This window comes from Ceratotherium simum, chromosome 6 (genome assembly GCF_057802395.1).
Source record: "Ceratotherium simum simum isolate JZ-2026a chromosome 6, ASM5780239v1, whole genome shotgun sequence".
Lineage (NCBI taxonomy): Eukaryota > Metazoa > Chordata > Mammalia > Perissodactyla > Rhinocerotidae > Ceratotherium > Ceratotherium simum.
The window spans coordinates 60,210,005-60,228,099 of NC_141905.1; the positions used below are offsets into that span (position 1 = coordinate 60,210,005).

The 18,095-nt window shown below is 45.0% G+C and overlaps 1 pseudogene; it reads left to right on the forward strand.

The window, feature by feature from the left end:
• The first annotated feature begins 16,644 nt into the window (after positions 1–16,644).
• Positions 16,645–17,026, forward strand: LOC101387299 (small ribosomal subunit protein uS8 pseudogene; annotated as a pseudogene).
• The last annotated feature ends 1,069 nt before the right edge of the window (positions 17,027–18,095 follow it).

The following is an 18,095-nucleotide window of genomic DNA, read 5'->3' on the forward strand; positions in this document are numbered from 1 at the left end:
ATAGGGTAGTCACTAGTCACATGTGGCTACTGAGCACTTGAAACATGGCTGGTGTAACTGAGGAATTGGATTTTTAATTTTCTAAAATTATAGTTAATTTCAATATAAAGAGCCACGTGTATTGGACAACACAGTTCTAGTATGTCTTTTGGCGACTGTAATAGATATTTCTATTTGGTATATACCTAGGAGTGCATTCACTGTGTCATAGGGTATGAATACCAGCTTTAGTAGATTCTGACAAGCAGTGTTCTAAAGTTGGCCATAGCAATTTATACTCCCGCCAGCAGTAGCACCACATGCTCCCCAATGCTTAGTATTTTTGTTTCATTTCTTTTTCGTTTTGGTCATTCTGCTGAGCATGTAGTTAAAAGAGGCTTTGGTTCACTTTTAAGTAAGATAATGAAAATTGCCACCATAGTAAATATGATGATGATGGTTGGAGGGATTCTTGGGGACTGAGAGACATTAATGGGGTCTAAAGTTCACTCTTTATACTATCCCACTCCTGCAGTCAGGCCTCCCACCCAATCAGCCTTCTCCCCTAGGAACTGGACCAGGGTTAGCAGTGCATTAGGAAAGGACCATGAGTTTGGAGGTGGCCCATCTCCCCCAGCTCTTGTTACTTTATGCCTTCTTAAAATCAGAGCTCCTCTTCCTTTACTGTTTCTTACTGGAATATCCCACCAGAGGAGATGGTGAGATTGCCTGGAGGGCTGCAGCCATGCCAGAGAAGCCAAGTTTTGTGCTGGCTCAGTTTTAGTTTGCAACTTGGCTGTGCCGTATATAAAATGGTATTACTAATCCTTGGGTGTGCTACCTCACTGGCTTGCTGAGAAGCAAAGGATGCCCTGGGGAGCCAGCAGAGGGACTGCCTACTATGTGTCAGGGCGTGTGTGTGTGTGTGTGTGTGTGTGTGTGTGTTGCTTTGTAGACATTCTCTCTAATCCTCAGAATAACCATGTGAGTTAGATATTCCTTGTTTACACATGTAGAAACTGAGGCTGGGAGAGATTAAGTCACTCCCATCAAGGCCACACAGCTAGTAAACATAGCAGTAACCTCAATAGGACTTTCCACCCAGTGCCACTGAGAATATTTCTAATGTTTTCTAACTCCCTTCCCTGGGTAAAGGGAGCCCTGGCTGGTGCAGATCTTGAAATTCTGGATCAGATTAGATGTCCTTTGCTAAGCCTCCCTTTGGACAGATCCAAACGGATCATTGACCACTTGTGTGTGGCCAGTTAAGCAGAGGAAGTGTTTGTCATGTTGTAATACCAGTGGAATTCACTTTTTGTGACACACGAGTTCTCAGGAAGTTGTGTGTAAAGAGCTTTTTGCTTGTGAGGAAGGAGAAAAACAGTACATTTTAAGTTCATCTCTGGAATTTGTTGCTTAAAAGTATCCCAAAGTGAATTGTTTTATAAAATGAAGAATCCTTTTGAAATATGAATAATAACCCAGCATTTGCTTTGTAAGTTTGGGTTTTCAGGTAGTAAACAAGGGTGAAGAGCAACTCAAAATTATACACAAGATTAATCAATATTTCACATATATTTCCTCTTTCATTGAGAAGGGTTCTCATGAAAGTTTCACCTGGACCATCTTGACAGTGAGTTCTCTGCACGGTCCACAGATTAGTTCTCTATCCAGATGATAAGTGACTAGAAACTCCGTGCCCCCAGCGGCTACTGGTGGATTCAGGCTTAGCTTGGGTATGTTGTAAAGTCCCCAATCACTTGGCGGGCCTCTCATGGAGGGGGCTCAAGAGTCAAATGGATTATTAGATTAGATGAACTTTAAGGTTCCTTCTAGCCTTGAGATTCTTGAAATTAGATTTGTTACATGCCTATAGATTCAGCTATAGATTTCAGCTGTGCTGGTGGGAAGGGCTTTAGAAATCACCAAAGTCCAACTCATTTCTGATGTTGAATCTTGTCTGCAGCATCCTGGGCAAGTAACTGTCCGGTATGTCCTGGACACCACCCGTGGAAGAAACACTCACCTCTCCACTCCATAAGCGTGAGAAAGTTCTACCTTATGTTCATGTGGAATCTGCCTCTTGCGACTTCCATCAGCTTCTCCACCTATTCTCACAGATGTCTACTCCTTCCACATGTCATTTCTTCAAATATTTGCAGCCAGCCATTGAATCCCATGTAGACCTTCCCTTCTCCAGGTGAAATGGCCTCAGTTTCTTTGACTGTCCTCAGCCTCTTGGTCATTCTTCAGTAGGTGTTCTCTGGATCACCCATTTCTTCTGTGCCTGGACTGTCTGGCATATTCCCCACAGGAGGTCCCCTCATCCTAAGCCTTTAAAACACTTCCATCTTCCTTTGCTCTTCTGAGAAGGCTGAGGCCCACTGGGAGGCTCTCCCTCTTGGTTCCCACTCTCCTCAGTGTATGTTTTTATTCCTCAGTCTTCAGAGGAATAAGTATCCATTCTCTCTAAAAGTAACACTTCCCCTTAAAGTCCAGACATAATTTCTTTCCTACTTCTAGAAACAATGCTTCTTATTTTGAGTTCTGAGGTCCCCCCACCCTACAATTTAATATTCTATACCTTTCTTCCTTTCACCCTCAAACATGTAGCAATCTCTCCATATTATCTTAACACTGGTGCCCCTTCCTCAAATATCTTTCCTATCTCTTTTCGGGTCAGATTTCTGAATATTTGTCTTCACGAGCTACTTACCTTTCCTTCAGCCAAAATGATGCTTACCTCCCAAGTGGTGAAGATGGATGCCCAGTTGGAAGTTACCTTTGTGGTTCTGGTAACTGGTTCAGCTCTTTCCCTGACACCTGATCCCCTTCTCCAGCACTCCCGAGGGGTTCAAGTCCCACCACTCCCCCTAAGTATGCGAGACTCAGTCTTTGAGATCAAGTGGCTTCTCCTCAGCTTGCGCTTTATCACAATCACTTTTTTCCTGCGAGATCTGATCGTGGTTTTGACACTCGGTACTATCCTGATCATTTTTTTTCTCACAGAGCAGTTTCTCCTCCTGTGTCTGCAGCCCCACACAATGGAACCCTCCGAGTCTCAGTGGCTTGTCTACACTCCTGCTGTCCTGAAGCTTGTCTTTGCACATACAGGGTCAAGGATTACTTTTATACTAAGGGCCCCTGAATCTACAGCTGTAGCCTTGGTCTCCCTCTAATGTCATATTTTCAAATGCCTAGGGGATGATTCTGCTTGTGCCTCTACCATTGTCATCTCAAGTTCATCACCACTCCCCCAAAGTACTCACATCTCCTTCTGCCAAGGGCATCACCTTTCCTTGTTCTCTTCCCTTTGGTTGGAACCAATCAGTCAACAAATGATTTCCCTGCAAGTCTCTCTTCACTTAGAGTAGAAGGAATGGGAGAACTAACACTGACTGAGCACCTAATACATTTCAGGCACTGGGCTCTGCATGTTCTGACCTGTTTAATACTGGAAGCATCCTGAAAGCTAAGTGATACGATCTCCATTTTATGGGTTAAGAAATGAAAGTTTGAGAATATAAACACCTTACTCAAGGACACCCTGTTCTTAAGTGACAAAAGCCAGGGTTCAAATCAAGGTGTGTCTGATTCTAAAGCCTGAGCACTTTACTATAATGGCCTCCTAACTTGGCACCTTGGCTTGGGCGTATCGCTGAGAAACCCCTTCCTTATACTGGCTCCAGATTCATTTTCCCCAAATGCCTCTTAATGGAAGGTTCCTGCATTTTCTCAACCAAACTATGGCTCCTCACTGTGTGTAGGATCAGACATGCTCTCAAAACAACTAGTGAACCCTCATTACCGTGCCTAATCAGCGAAATTTCTCATTAATTTTTAATGATCTACACAATCTCCTTACTGTGCCTCTCCCCTGACCCCTTGTCTGCCATGTTCATTCCTGGAGGAGCCTCTCAGCTCTTCCCAGTGAAACCCCTCCTATCTCTAAGTCGAGTGCCTTCCTGTTATGAAGTCTTCTCCAGCTACCACAGCTGACAGTGATTGCACATTACGTTCTCTTAATATAGATGAAATGGCCTCACCTGGCAAAATTTAGCTCTTGACCTAAGTAATTTTGTTTATTGTCTCATTATTTCCACCCTCAGTTAGAAAATAAGCTCCTTGAGGGTAAGGATCATGTTTTGTGTTTCTTTTGTATTGCCTACAGAGATAGGCATAAAGAAAATAATTTAGGAGAAAATGCTTAGAAAAGTATAAAGTGCAATACAAACAAATAAATATATTATTTTAAAAATTACTAATGTTGTAAACATTGGCAAAATTGATTGCCTGGTTGATATTGGGCACAGGCTCGGCAAACAGTCAGCAGGAATTTGAGGAATTCGATAAATAAATCAGACCCAGAGTTCCTCCTCCTCCTATTTAGTCCCTAACAACGCCTTCCTGCCCTCTCAGACTGAACGTGTAAGAGGAGAGGCACCTACACTGCCCACTCGATGACTGGCTTCTTAAGGACAAGGAACACATGGCTTGTCTGTCCAGTTTTTTCAGCACCTTAGTACAGTGCCCAGCACATGCTGGATGTTTGATACGTGTTTGACAAAAGGATGAACAACTGGAGGTATGACCTGGAGCAGATATTGGCATTGTCCTATATTTCCACTTCCTTTGGGATTCTCTTCCTGCTTCCCCATGTGGAATGAGAGAATGTCAGAGCTAGCAGGGATCAGCTCAACCTCCCCATTTGGAAGATGAAGAAATGACCCCAGAGAGGAGAATGTCTGCCCCCAGGTCACCCCTCCTCTTAGTAGCCTTCTGACGTCCCACCCAATCCAGTGTTTTCCCCACTATATTCCACTAACTCCCTCTTTTCAACGTCCTGTCCCTGCACCTATCCCCAGCCCTTTTTCCTCTCTGGCAAGTTTCCTTTCCCACATCCCCTCTCCCAGCTCCGCGTGTCCCCAACTTGTGTTTAACATTGTACACAGTGCTCTTTGGGACTGTAAACAAAAAATACCTCCGAGGTTGTGGGCATACGCACTTGAATAATGTTTGACTATTTGGGAGGAACACAGCCTCCACCAGGAGGCTACAATTCAGAATCTCTTCAGGGACTCTCTCCACGGCTCAAATATCCTTTCAGAATTTCCCTGAGAACAGAAACATAGTAGGATTTTTATAATAATAAACCATAGTCCAGCTGCCGAAAGTGCCAGGCAGCGTACTAGACATTCTGGAAGGCTCATGACAACTCTGCAACCCCAAGTCATAGTAGCTCCATTTTACAGATGAGTAAACTGAGGCTCAGACTTGTTTAAGGTCACTCAGCTAGTATCAGAGCAGGCGATTGAGCTGATCTATTTGCTTTCTCAGAAAACTCCTTGAGACACACTGACCAGCTGTTGGCTCTTCGCTTGGATGCCCACTTCCTCCTCAATGGCTGCTCTTGGTGAGGTCTCTCATCTAAGAACTGCTCCCTCTCCTACCTTGGCTCTATCACTGATCTCATCTGTTTAGCATCTTTGGAGTACGAAGCAGCAGTGCCCTGCCTGCGCCCTCTAGTGGTCACAGGGAGATGCACAGCTCTCTCTGGCACTGCCTCTGAGGACCTCTGTCAGTACCCTCTGGTGTTGGCCAGGGACCCAAGGCCATATAGACTCAGGCTTCAGAGGTGCATACATCTCCCAGGCTTCCCTGGGCTGAGGAAGGACCTGAATTCTCCAGGTCCCCCACTCCTGCTAGTCCTTTAAGGAAGACCCACTCATGCTTGACAGTGACCAAAATCAGATAAGAGGGGAACTTGGCAATAGCCCAATTCCTCTTCAGAGAGTCAGCAAGAGCATCTGACTTGGAGTCTGCATAACTGATGTCTATTCTTAGCTCCCACAGTCCTTTGTTCATTGACACACCTATGCCTGGTATTGTGCTAAGTTCCCACATTTACTTCTCTTGCATGCCCTTGACCGGGTCTCTTAATCTCTCTAAGCAACAGCAGCCTCATCTGAAAACAGGGAACACCTGCCTCACCCACACTGTAGGGATGTGATGACGATCAAGCCAGAGAGCAAATGTAAAGTGGGGGGGAGGTCTGCGCTAGTTTCCCTTCCTCTCCCACTGCCATCTCTAGGGCCCTGGAGTCCAGGTGCAGATCGAGCCTCCAGAGCTGCTCACAGTCTCTCAGTATTTTTCCTTCAGATAAATGAGCAAACCTGCTCTGAATGGACTCTGGGTCACCTTTGGGCAAATTAGAAAAAGGTATCACTTCCTACAAGTGGACATGGCTTTGCCATGTGCTTGGCTTGGTGGGTAGAAATGGGTGACTCTTAGGGTGGACACCCTTGTTCAGTGAACAACTCACACAACCAAACATGGAAGCTTTGCTGCCACGTGCATCTATTAACTCCTCTCTCTATACCCTGAATAACATGACACTAAGCGGATGTGCTGACTACCTTTCCAGGACACCAAAACAATCGCTGTCTTGGGCAAAATTCAGCAATAAATAGGTGGCTTGGCCTCTATCCGGGGGAGGGAGTGTCCAGCCCTGTGACTGGGTTTGCTCGATTTCCTCAGGCACTGGGACAAATATTGCTCTTGTCACAGCCCCTACAGGCTAAAGAAGAATTCTTCCCCCAGCTGACTGTAGTTCCTACAGTGGATTTAATCCTCAAGGCACTAAAAGCTACAGGTGAGGACTTGGGTTGTGGACAGTGATGACTCAGAGACTAACATCCTGGGGGCAAGTGCGAACAAAAAACCCTTCGATGAAAGACAGCAGCCCTGATGAGGGCAGGGCCCACGGGCGCTCTTTAGACTCGGCTTTCTTGTTTCTCCTGATGCTCTTCTCACTTTCCTCTCCTCACCTTTCTCCTCTCCTCGCCTCTCTCCTGTCTTCTTCTTTCCTCTCCTCACCTCTCCTCTCCCTTTCTTGTCCTCTCCTCACCTTGCTCCTCTCCTCTGCTCACCTCTCCTCCCTTCACCTCTTCTCTCCCCCCCTTCTCCTCTCCCCCTCTCTCCCTCCCCATCTCTTCCTCTTTAAACCTCTGCTTGTCATTCTTCCTCTCTTTCTCCTTTTCCCTTTCTTCATTCTTCCCTCACTTCTCCTTTTATCTGCTAACTGACATAATATGGAATTAAAGAATATTGGATAGCTTTATGCATTCTGTTATTTATATGTAAAAATAAGACAACTTGAACCCATCATAATTATCTCATGAAAATGGCAACTATATTACATTACTTTTTTATTTGTATATAAACTGTAGTACTTTTTTATGTGCATCAGTGGTCTTTGACAGAGAAAAGTCCCCCACGCACAGAGTGTATTCAGTACAAGGGAGGGGAGGGGAGCCAGCAAGGCGGCAATCATCTGATTAGCAGCAAAGGGAAATCCTCAGGATACCAACAGCAAAGAAGGTGTAGGATGGCAGAATGTTGAAGGTGGATCCTCTACTCCAAGCTCCTTGCTTTGTTTCCAGGCTCTTCCTCATCTCCCCAGAGCTTTCTGGAAAAGACAAATAGATCATTTCAATGCCCCCAGACAGAAAATGGAGGGCCAGAGAAGTTACATGATTTCTCCAAAGTCACACAGCCAGTTCATGGCAAAACCTTGAGTAGAACCTATTTGTTGAACACAACAAATACATAACACGGGGTATATAATATGAGGCCATCCTGGGAGCTACAAGAATTCAAGCAGCTTAATAAGACCCAATTACCACTGAAATGGAATTAGGACCTCCAGGGAGAAGATAGATCATTTAACCAACACTCATTTATCAGGCGGACAAAATCGGATTCAACCCCAAAGTCTATAGATTCCGTGTCAAATTCACATTCACACACAATGGGCCACTCTAATGGAGGGGCAGGGCAATGGGCCACGCACACAGAAGATGACCTGCTTTCCTGTCAGTGTCAGCACATGCCCAGCCTCCTCGCTGACATGTCAGACCACAGCTCACCGCAAGCAGCTGCTCCCTTTACTGTACTCCCTTCTGCATCCTCTAAGTACCTTCCGCAATAAGCCATGCGATTCCTCTTCCCCGGGAGCCTCTGATCTGCAATTAGCAGGCAGTCTTGCTGACTGGCTTTGAGTTTATTAAGTCCTGAACTCCCAGAGCACTTTGTTCTTTTTTTTTTTTTTTTAATGGCACCAATCACTTTCTGTTCAGTCGAAAAAATATTTATGGAGTATTTACTATAGCCAAGCACTGTGCTGGGCAGTAGGAATACAGATACAAGAAGCCAGGGGCCCTGCCCTCCAGTTGGTTATAGTATCATGGGAGAGGCACATTCATAAAGAACATTTCCCTCCATCTGAGATGGGAAGGGATAACCTGTGGGTTGCGCAGGGTGCTATTGTCCCAACCAGGGGAGGATCAGGACAGCCTTCTGGGAGGGGGTGACACCTGAAGCAAGTTTTGAGGCATGAATAGGAGTTAGCCAGGCTAAGTGAAGAAAAGTTAAACTAGGGCCGCAAGCAGTTAAGTGTGCGCACTCCAGTGTGGCGGCCTGGGGTTCGCCGGTTCGGATCCCGGGCGCGCACTGACGCATCGCTTGTTAAGCCACGCTGTGGCGGCGTCCCATATAAAGTAGAGGAAGATGGGCATGGATGTTAGCCCAGGGCCAGCCTTCCTTGGCAAAAAAAAAGGAGGATTGGCATTGGATGTTAAGTCAGGGCTGGTCTTCCTCACACACACAAAAAGTTAAACTAGTTCTGTAAAAAGAAAGGTGGGAGGTTGGTGGAGAGAGGGTTAAAAGAGAGCCGGGGGCAGGTTGTGCTCCCCCGTGTCACTGTGAAGTTTTCCCACGCTGAAACCATATCTCTGTGTTGGGGGAGCAACAGGTAGACATGCATGGGTTTGGTTTTGACTCTCAGAGCAATTTCCTTTGCCTTTAAAACTTATGTTGGAATAATCGGGGAAACTGTGTGCAGAGGAGAGGGGTATATGGGAACTCTCTGTACTGTCTACTCAATTTTTCTGTAGATCTAAAAATATTCTGAAAAATAAAGTCTATTAATTTTTAAAAACCTTATGGTGGGTTATTTAACTTAATTTTTGGAGGAGGGCAGCCAATGTTATCTTCGTTGTCATTGAGAACCTGGAACTCCATGGAGGTCACGACGAGGGGCTTTGCTTCTCTTCCCTCCTCTCCTTCTCTCTAGTCCTGTCCCATCTCAGTGAAGGGCACCGCTGTCACCCTGCTCAGGCCCAGCTGATTTGGTCATCCTTGATCCCTCCATCTCCCTCACCCCACATCTAGACCATCAGCTAGTTCTATATCATACTTCAAGCTCTTTTTGGAATCACTCCTTCGCTTCATCTCCTTTTCCTCGGCTCTGGAACAAGCCACCATCATCTTTCTCCTGGTTTCTTCAATGGCCTCTTAAGTGGACATCCCACTCGTATTAGGCTGCTCAAGCTGCCATAACAAAGTACCACAGACCGGGTGCCTTAAACAACAGAAACTTATTTTCTCACAATTCTGGAGGCTGGAAGTCTGAGATCATGGTATCAGCATGGTCATTTTCTTCTACGGCCTCTCCCCTTGGCTTGTAGATGGCCGTCTTCTCCCTGTGTCTTCACAGGATCTTCCCTCTGTATCTGTGTCCAGATTTCCTCTTCTCATAAAGAGACCACTAATATTAGATTAAGGCCCACCCTAACGACCTCACTTTAACTTAATTACCTCTTTAAGAACTCTGTCTCCAAATGCAGTCACAATCTGAGGTACTGGGGATTAGGACTTCAACAGATGAATTCAGTGCATAATACCACTTCTACTCTTGTGGCCCTCTGAGCCATTCTTTTTATTTTTATTTTTATTTTTTTGCTGAGGAAGATTAGCCCTGAGCTAACATCTGTTGCCAATCTTCCTCTATTTTGTATGTGAGCCGCCTCCCCAGCACAGCCACTGACAGACGAGTGGTGTAGGTCTGCGCCCAGGAACCGAACCTGGGCCGCCGAAGCAGAGTGTGCCGAACTTAAGCACTAGGCCACCGGGGACCGCCCCTGAGCCATTCTTCAGGTAGCCACCAAAGTGATTTTCTGAAAATGTAAGTCAGACCGAGTTATTCACCTGCTTAAAAGCCTTCAGTGGCTTCCCAGTGTACTTAGAATGAAATCTAAACTCTTCCCCATGGTCCACAAGGCATGATCTGACCCCTGTGACCTCCCCAAACTCACCTTGCTCATCACTGTGCAGCCACGCAGCCTTCCTTCCGTTTGTAAAATATATGAAGTTCTTTTATGCCCTGCCCACTCTTCGCGTGGCTGCCTCCTGCTCATCCTTCAGTCTCAGAGACGCCTTTCCTGAATGCCTGGCCTCAAGTAGGCACCCACTGTGATTCTCTATTCTAGCCCCTGGTTCCTTCATTTGGCAGCTCTTATCACAATTTGATGTCATATTATGTTGGTCTGTTTGTTTTGTTTGTTTCCTCCACTCATCTGCAAACCTCCTGAGGACAAAGACCATTTCTGTTCTGTTCACACCTGTATACTCACTCCTGGCACAGTGCCTAGTACAGAGAAAGCGCTCATCAAATATTTAGTGAAAGAGTAACAGAATGAATCAGAGCTTGGGCTTTATTCTGTGGTCGTGGGAAGCTGCTGAGGGATTTCTAGCAGGGAAATGACAAGGTCAGATGCACATTTTAGAGAGATCATCTGGCTATAGTGGGGAGGAGTGGGGTAAGGGGCCAATCCTAGAGTCAGGGAAACTAGTGGGGAGACTATTGCAATAGTCCAAGCGAGGAATGGTGAAATATTCAACTAGGATCATGAAAATGGGAAAGAAAAGGAGATAGCATCTGTAGGACATGCCAGTTTATTGGATGTAAGAGGTGAAGGAGAGGGGAGACTCCAGGATGACTCTGAGATTCCTGGACTAGGTGAGAAGGTGACTGGGAGTATCTTTCATGGAGACTGGAAAAGGAGAGGAGGAACAGGTTGATTGAGAGTGTTGGGGGGTGAACGAGGAGGACACCTATCTTGTCTTCCCTTAAAGACAGGGACTGTGTTGAAATCCCCATTTAAAAAATGCCTTGCACATAGAAGGCCCTCAGTAATCCCAGTTGGGGACAGTGCATGCAGGCCGTTAGTCACATACACTATGTCAGTTGTGGAGACCCTCACACCTGTCCACCAGCCCTAACCCCCGAGGGATGTTGGTTCTCCAAATTCCCATGTCACTTATATCCTCCAGCCCTGCTCAGCCTGTTCCATTCCTGCTGGCCCTTCCCCCTTTGCATGTTTTCAGCCCTGGCAGAAACAGAGCAAGCCCAGAATACACCATCCAACTGGCAGGTGGTGAGTGATGAGCTGCCTGGCTCTAAAAGGCTGGAATGAGGCGGCCTTTCAGTGCTAAGTGCAGTAACCCTAGCCCTTGGCTTGTGTAATTCTAGATGGAGGTGGTCTGGGGCTGGGTGTGGACAAGGTGGTATGAACAGTGGGAAGAGAGTGCATCTCTCTGCAGTCAATTGAGAGTATGACATTAATGCTCAAATGGAGGTAAATGAGATGTGCTGGATTACATGAGAGGATAGGTGATTCTTTTTGCTGAGGGAAGGCTCTCTGCAGGAGACAGCTGGCCGACTTGGTGGCCACACAATCTCTTTTTTGCTCGTCACCTAAGATGAGATACCACATTTACAAGGAGATTCTTATTTCTGTTTTCTTCACTTTATGTCTGCCAAATGTCCTACAGCTCTGTGGCTTTGGGCAAGTAACTTAGCCTCTCTTCACTTTCCTTGTCGACAAAATGGGAGTCATAGCCCACACCTCAAAGGGTTGTTATGAGAATGTAAATGAGCTCAAGGATGTAAGGGAATGACTGGCTTATAGGAGGCTTCCATAACCTAGGTGGTTAGCTACTACGAAAGACAAGTCTCTACTTCAGAAGTACCAGGGCACTGGAGACAAGCAGCCAGCTCTCTGATGTCTGTGGTTACAATGTGGTAGTAAATATGTGTGCATTTAAACTGTGCTCTGGGGAAGGCCGGTGCCTTGATCCAGAATATACGGCACAGGAGTGATCAGCTAGCATTAGTCAGACATTCACCGCTGCTCTGAGGGCTGCAGCCGTCACCTCCCACTAGCACCAGAGCATTGTAGTCAGCGTAATAAGTGGATTAGATTGGTTTCACTGGGGAAAAATGGCTTGTTAATAAACCAGTTAGAAATGAGTTCTCATCATTGAAATCTGTGGTATGGAAGACACGCATAATGGCTAAGACAACTTACAGTCCCTCCTCACCCCTGCATGACAGGAAGAAAAAAGTTTACTGAGCCCCATACATTTCGCCTTTCTGGATGGTACCTGTAGCTAGATTCTAACGGGGTCCTGTGTCCAGCCATCATGTCAAAGGATTTGATTTGCCCGGAGCCTAGGGGTTAACCTAATTCTGCTTCTAGATTGGAAGGTCCCTCTCAAGCAAACCTTTCATGCAAGACCTGCTGAGAGCACCTGAAAGGACAGAGCTATCTCCAGCTTTCAGAACAGATTTTGCGTCTAGTTGCTGATAAAAGTGTGTCTAATAAATGTCTAAAACGTGGCAGAATTTGGTCTGAAACTCGCGTGAAGTGAAGTTGTGGGAGGAGCAGCTAGCCCTCAACCACCCATAATGTTGTCACCTCCCTACGTCTACCAAAAGCAACCTGATAGTTTGTGCATAATGAAATCTGTTTAGGTCAGCTTGCAACAGCTACTGTGAATATATGTTAGGGCTAAGCACTTTATTTACCTTATTTCTTTTAATCCTCAGAACAAATCGGTGAGGTAGGACCTATTATTACACCAATGGTTTTTTCGTTTGTTTTTTTCTTTTTTGGTGAGGAAGACTAGCCCTGAGCTAACATCTGTGCCAATCTTCCTCTGTTTTATATGTGGTTTGCCGCCACAGCATGGCTGATGAATGGTGTAGGTCTGCTCCTGGGATCTGAGCCCGCGCACCCTGGGCCGCCAGAGCAGAGCGCACTGAACTTAACCACTACACCATGGGGCCAGCCACCTATTCTAATGTCTTTAACCAGGGAAAAGAAGGCCCAGAGATCTTAATGCATTGCCCGAGGTCACACAGCTACCAAGTAGTGGATCAGGATTTGAACCCAGGACCAGCTGAACCCAGAGCCCTTGCACTTAATCACCACATGAGACTTCCCAATAGCATTTGAGGGTTTGAGTTTGAGTAACTTTTCCCCTCAAAAGGGTCAGTCTGTAGTCTGGCTCTGCTAACAGCTATGTCTTCCTCATCTCAGTGCCCACCTGCTAAGAAACGGCCACCTTCAAACTGCATGTGATGCCTCTGTCACACATCCTGGCAATAGCCCCTCTTGACCCTCCCTTCTCAGTTTCTTTTTTCCTGTTTTCCTCCCTCATCCTTCATATAGACTGTTAGGACCTCAGAGTTGGAACATCCGGTCCTGGCTAGGAAAATATATAAATACACGAGGTCCTAGAGGTGGACCTCCGGCCTTGCTTGATTGCAGCCCAGATTGGGCACTCACACCATCTCCAGATGGCTCTAATCCCTCGGGACTCTTTCTTCTTATGGACCAGACCGTGCCTTCTTGTCACTTCATCCACTGGTCCTGATTCTGCCCACTGGAGTCACTCGGAAGCCCAATCCCCGTGTCACGTGACAGCCCTTCAGGTGTGTTGGGATGGATTCCTGTGTCACTAAGTGTGCTCCCTTAGGAGGGTCTGGGAATGTCAGATGCCTTGAGATGTAACGTGGGATCTCTCCAGTCCCTGCAGATCTCCCTGCTGGAAGCTTGGGAAGTGGAGAGGCTCTGGCTTCGTAGGAATTTGCCCTGTCCTCTGGGCAAAGGGGTGCTTCCGGACCAGCTTTCCAGAGTCGAGGAGGAAGCTGCTAAAGCCCTCTCCCCTTTTATTATCATTTTTATTGAGGTATAATTTATACAATTATTTACATACCCCTTTTTTGTTTTTTTATAAATTTTTATTGAGATACAATTTATATGCCATAAAAGTCACCATTTTAAAGTGTACAGCTCAGTGATTTTTAGTATATTCAAAGAGTTATGCAACCATTACTACTACGTAATTCCAGAACATTTTTATCACCCAAAAAAGAAACCCCATACCCGTTAGCAGTCCCATTCTCCCTTCCCCCAGTCCCAGCAACCACTAATCTACTTTCCTTCTCTATGGATTTGCCTATTGTGGAGACTTCATATAAAGGGAATCACACAATATGTGGCATTTTGTGATTGACTTCTTTTCACTTCTTTCGCTTCACTTTCACTTCAAGTTCATCCATCTTGTAGTATATATCAGAATGCCCTTCCTTTTTGTGACCAAATAATATTCCATTGTATGGATATACCACATTTTGTTTATCTGTTAATCAGTTGATGGACATTTGGGTTGTCTCCACTTTTTGGCTGTTATGAAAAATGCTGCTGTGAACATTTGTGAACAAGCTTTTGTGGGAACATATGTTTTCAATTTTCCTGAGTATATACCTAGGAGTAGGATTGCTGTTGCACACAAAGTTTACATTTTGATGCATTTCATGTCAAGCCCTTTTCACACATAAAGGTTTCAGCCTGGGCTTGGGACTTCAATGAGCAGTCACCAACCAACAACAAGGTGGTGGGATGCAAGTCAGCTGGACAACCCAGCCAGAATCCCACCAGCAACTCTTTTTTCCTCTCTCCCGTGCCCTGAGGGACTCCGTGATTTCTTCAATTCAAAGATGTCGTCCATTTGATAACAATGCAGAGGGCCAGGGCAGGGGAAGTGGTGGCAGGTGAGTTCCTTTGGACATTGATTGTAAGATACCTCCTGATTTAAACAAGTTAAATTGTTTGGTGGAGAGAGGTTATTGCATTTTAGACTTGAGGAGACTACAGCCTTAAATTTAAAGTTGCCCTCAGAGTCCAACCCAGCATTTTTATAGAGGAGGAAAAGGAGGGGTTGCTCCGTAGCTTAGACAACAGCCATAGGCAAACCTTTACTGCTGAGGACTGCAGAGAGAAGTGTTGTAGACACAGAAGTGGTAGACAGGGCTGGGCTGTGGTCCATCTGTTGAGCATCTCTGATGTGGTCTCCAGGGACACCCAGTGGAGAGAGAGGTTACTCTGTGCTACATCAGTTGCTAAAGATTAGGGGTCTGTTCCTCAATTCTCCATACCATGGTGTCACAGGAAAGGCTTAGGAGCTACAGGTGGCAGAGCCCAGAGAACTCTGGCCTGCGAGCCCACACCCTGTTCCTTCCATAACACCACAGATCACTTCATTTCCCTGGGCCTTGGTTTCCTGATCTGTGCAGTCAGGAGAGTGAGCCCTTCCCTGCCTGACTTGCTTGATTGTTATCAGGACCAAACTAAATGAGATAATAGGGAGGTGAGCACTCTTCAAAATGAAAAATATATGGTGGGTGATGACTTATTATGGGCCTGGATTCATTTAAACTCATTCTTCTATTCATGCCACAGATATTGATGCGTACCTAGTTATAGTTTAACTTCAAATACCTCTTAAGGTAACTACCAGTGTATTTTTATTACCCATTGGATACTTTTGTTTGTCCTAAATCACTCTCTGTAACTTCAAAAGATGTTCCTTAGGGCTCTCTCCTAGTACTCACGCCTACTACTTCCTGCCTAATACTCATGCCTTCCTGAAACTTTGGTCTTTCCAGAAGTTTCCTTCTCAGGACTATTTCAACTCATCTCTGTTTTGGTTGAGGTCTCAAGGTCAGAACCACTTGCAACAGGCACCATAGTCCGCTACAGATCAACAAAATACTCTCTGGTTTACTTCTAATGCTTTTTCCAGCGTGCCCAGCAGGCACCTTCTAAGATAGGGTGAATTCTTTTGGCCTTCAGTAAAGATTTAAGAACTTGAGGTAACTTCTTCAAACCATTCACTTAAGTTGTCTTTCCCATATGCTGGGTTCACAAATCAGGACCATATCACCCCTTTATGTTCTAATGGCTTTGTAATTATAGAAGTGGCAAGAAAACAAACTTGAAAAGTTAAAGGCCCAACACAAATGTCCATTGATGGATGAATGGATATACAAAATATGGTATGTCCATACAACGGAATATGATTCAGCCTTAAAACAGAAGGAAATTCTGATACATGCTACAATAGAGATGAACCTTGAAGACATTACACTAAGTGAAATAAGCCAGTCACAAAAAGACAAATACTGTATTCTCTCACTTACATGATGTAGCTAGAATAGTCAAATTCATAGAGAAAGAAAATAGAATAGGAGTTACCAAGGGCTGAGGGGAGGGGAGAATGGGGAGTTATTGTTTAATGGGTAGAGGGTTGCAGTGTGGGATGATGAAAAAGTAGAGATGGATGGTGGTAATGGTTGCACAGCATTGTGAATGTACTTAATGCCACTGAGTTGTATGCTCAAAATGATTAGAATGGTAAATTTTATGTTATGTATATTGTATATCAGATGAAATATATATATATATATCATATGAGATATGTAAATATATATATATATAACAAATGTTTTATTCATTCAACTGGTCGATGGATATTTGGCTATTTGGCTTCTTTCAGTGTTTAGCTATTATGAATAAAGCCACTAAAAAAAAAGTTAAAGGCAGCCTTTAGAATGTTGTGATATGGTAAGAGGAAAACTAGGTTATAAAAGACGATCTGCTCTTTCTACCACCTTTCCGTGCCACCATAGTGGTGCACATGAGCGTCCTGGCCAATGTTCTCAAGAGCCTCAACACTGCCGAGAAGAGAGGCAAACACCGGGTTCTTATTAGGCTGTGCTCCAAAGGCATCATCCGGTTTCTAACTGATGATGAAGCATGCTTACACTGGTGAATGTGAAACCACTAGTGATCACAGAGCTGGGGAAATTGTTGTGAACCTCACAGGCAGGTTAAACAAGCGTGTGGTGATCAGCCCCAGACTTGGTGTGCAATTCAATGATCTAGAAAAGTGACAAAACAATCTGCTTTCATCCCATCAGTTTGGTTTCATTGTACTAATGTCTTCAGCTGGCACCATGGACCAAGAGGAAGCAAGACCAAAACACACAGGAGGGAAAAATCCCAGAATTTTTTTCTAGGGGTGTAATACATACATACAAATACAATGCCTCAGTGAACAACAACAACAAAAGACTATTATTTCTTTCTTAATAATACATACTGTTATATATAGGCATGGTAAAAAGTCTTGTATAATATTTGCCAAAATGCAAATAGTGAATAGATCTGTGTGATGGGATGATAAATAATTCTGTTTCCCTTTTTTTTTTTTTTGCCTATTTGTATCTTCTAATTTCTCTACAAATAATTTTATTATTTGTATGGTACAAACATACATAAAATTATTTTCCAGTGTCTGTCTCTGCTTGACCCTTGCCATGGTGGGAAACTTAAGTAAAAAGGCATGGATTTTCCTTCCAATGATCTTACTGTTCTTTTCCATTATGTTCTTATGTGCTTACATGTTGAGAGGAGCTGTGGTTCAAGAGTGGAGCTTGTGGGCTTGAAAAAGTCACTTAACCTCTCCGAGCCTCCGTTCCTTCACCCATTGCATGAGAACAGTAATAATAATAACAATAATAAAACCTACCTGTCAGTGTTGGGCAGAGGAGCGTGGTATGAGATGGAAGCATTCAAGAAATGCAACTGGTATCACTCTTCGCTACAGAAAGTACTGTCAGCGTCCAGATTACCACAGGAAATAGAGTTGTTTTCAAAATTCTCCCCGTTCCAGCCAACTACAGTGAGTTAAGTTAAAGCTGTTACTTACCTCCACCGCCAGTTCATTCCTCGCCCTCGCCTGCGAATCTTTAATGACTTGAATGTCTTAGAGAACAACCACGAGGGGGCACAATTTCATCACCTGAAAGCCTGGGTCCCACTTCCCCAACTTTTTAACCAGTGCTTTTCTCCATCCAAAAGTTATGTGAATACCAACCTAAGTATTAAGAAAGATTTCAGGTGGAGGGAAACCCAAGGTCACAGGCTCACATTCCACCCTTGTAAGGGTCTCCTCTCCCTTGCCTCCTTTCATCCTTTCTGTCATCACTGGCATCAGTTCTCCTCGCCTGTGGTGGCAGGGCCTCGCCACGCGTGCTCAGCCAGACATTGCCAGAGAAGACCTTTTTTCCCTTTGTGGACTGTGCC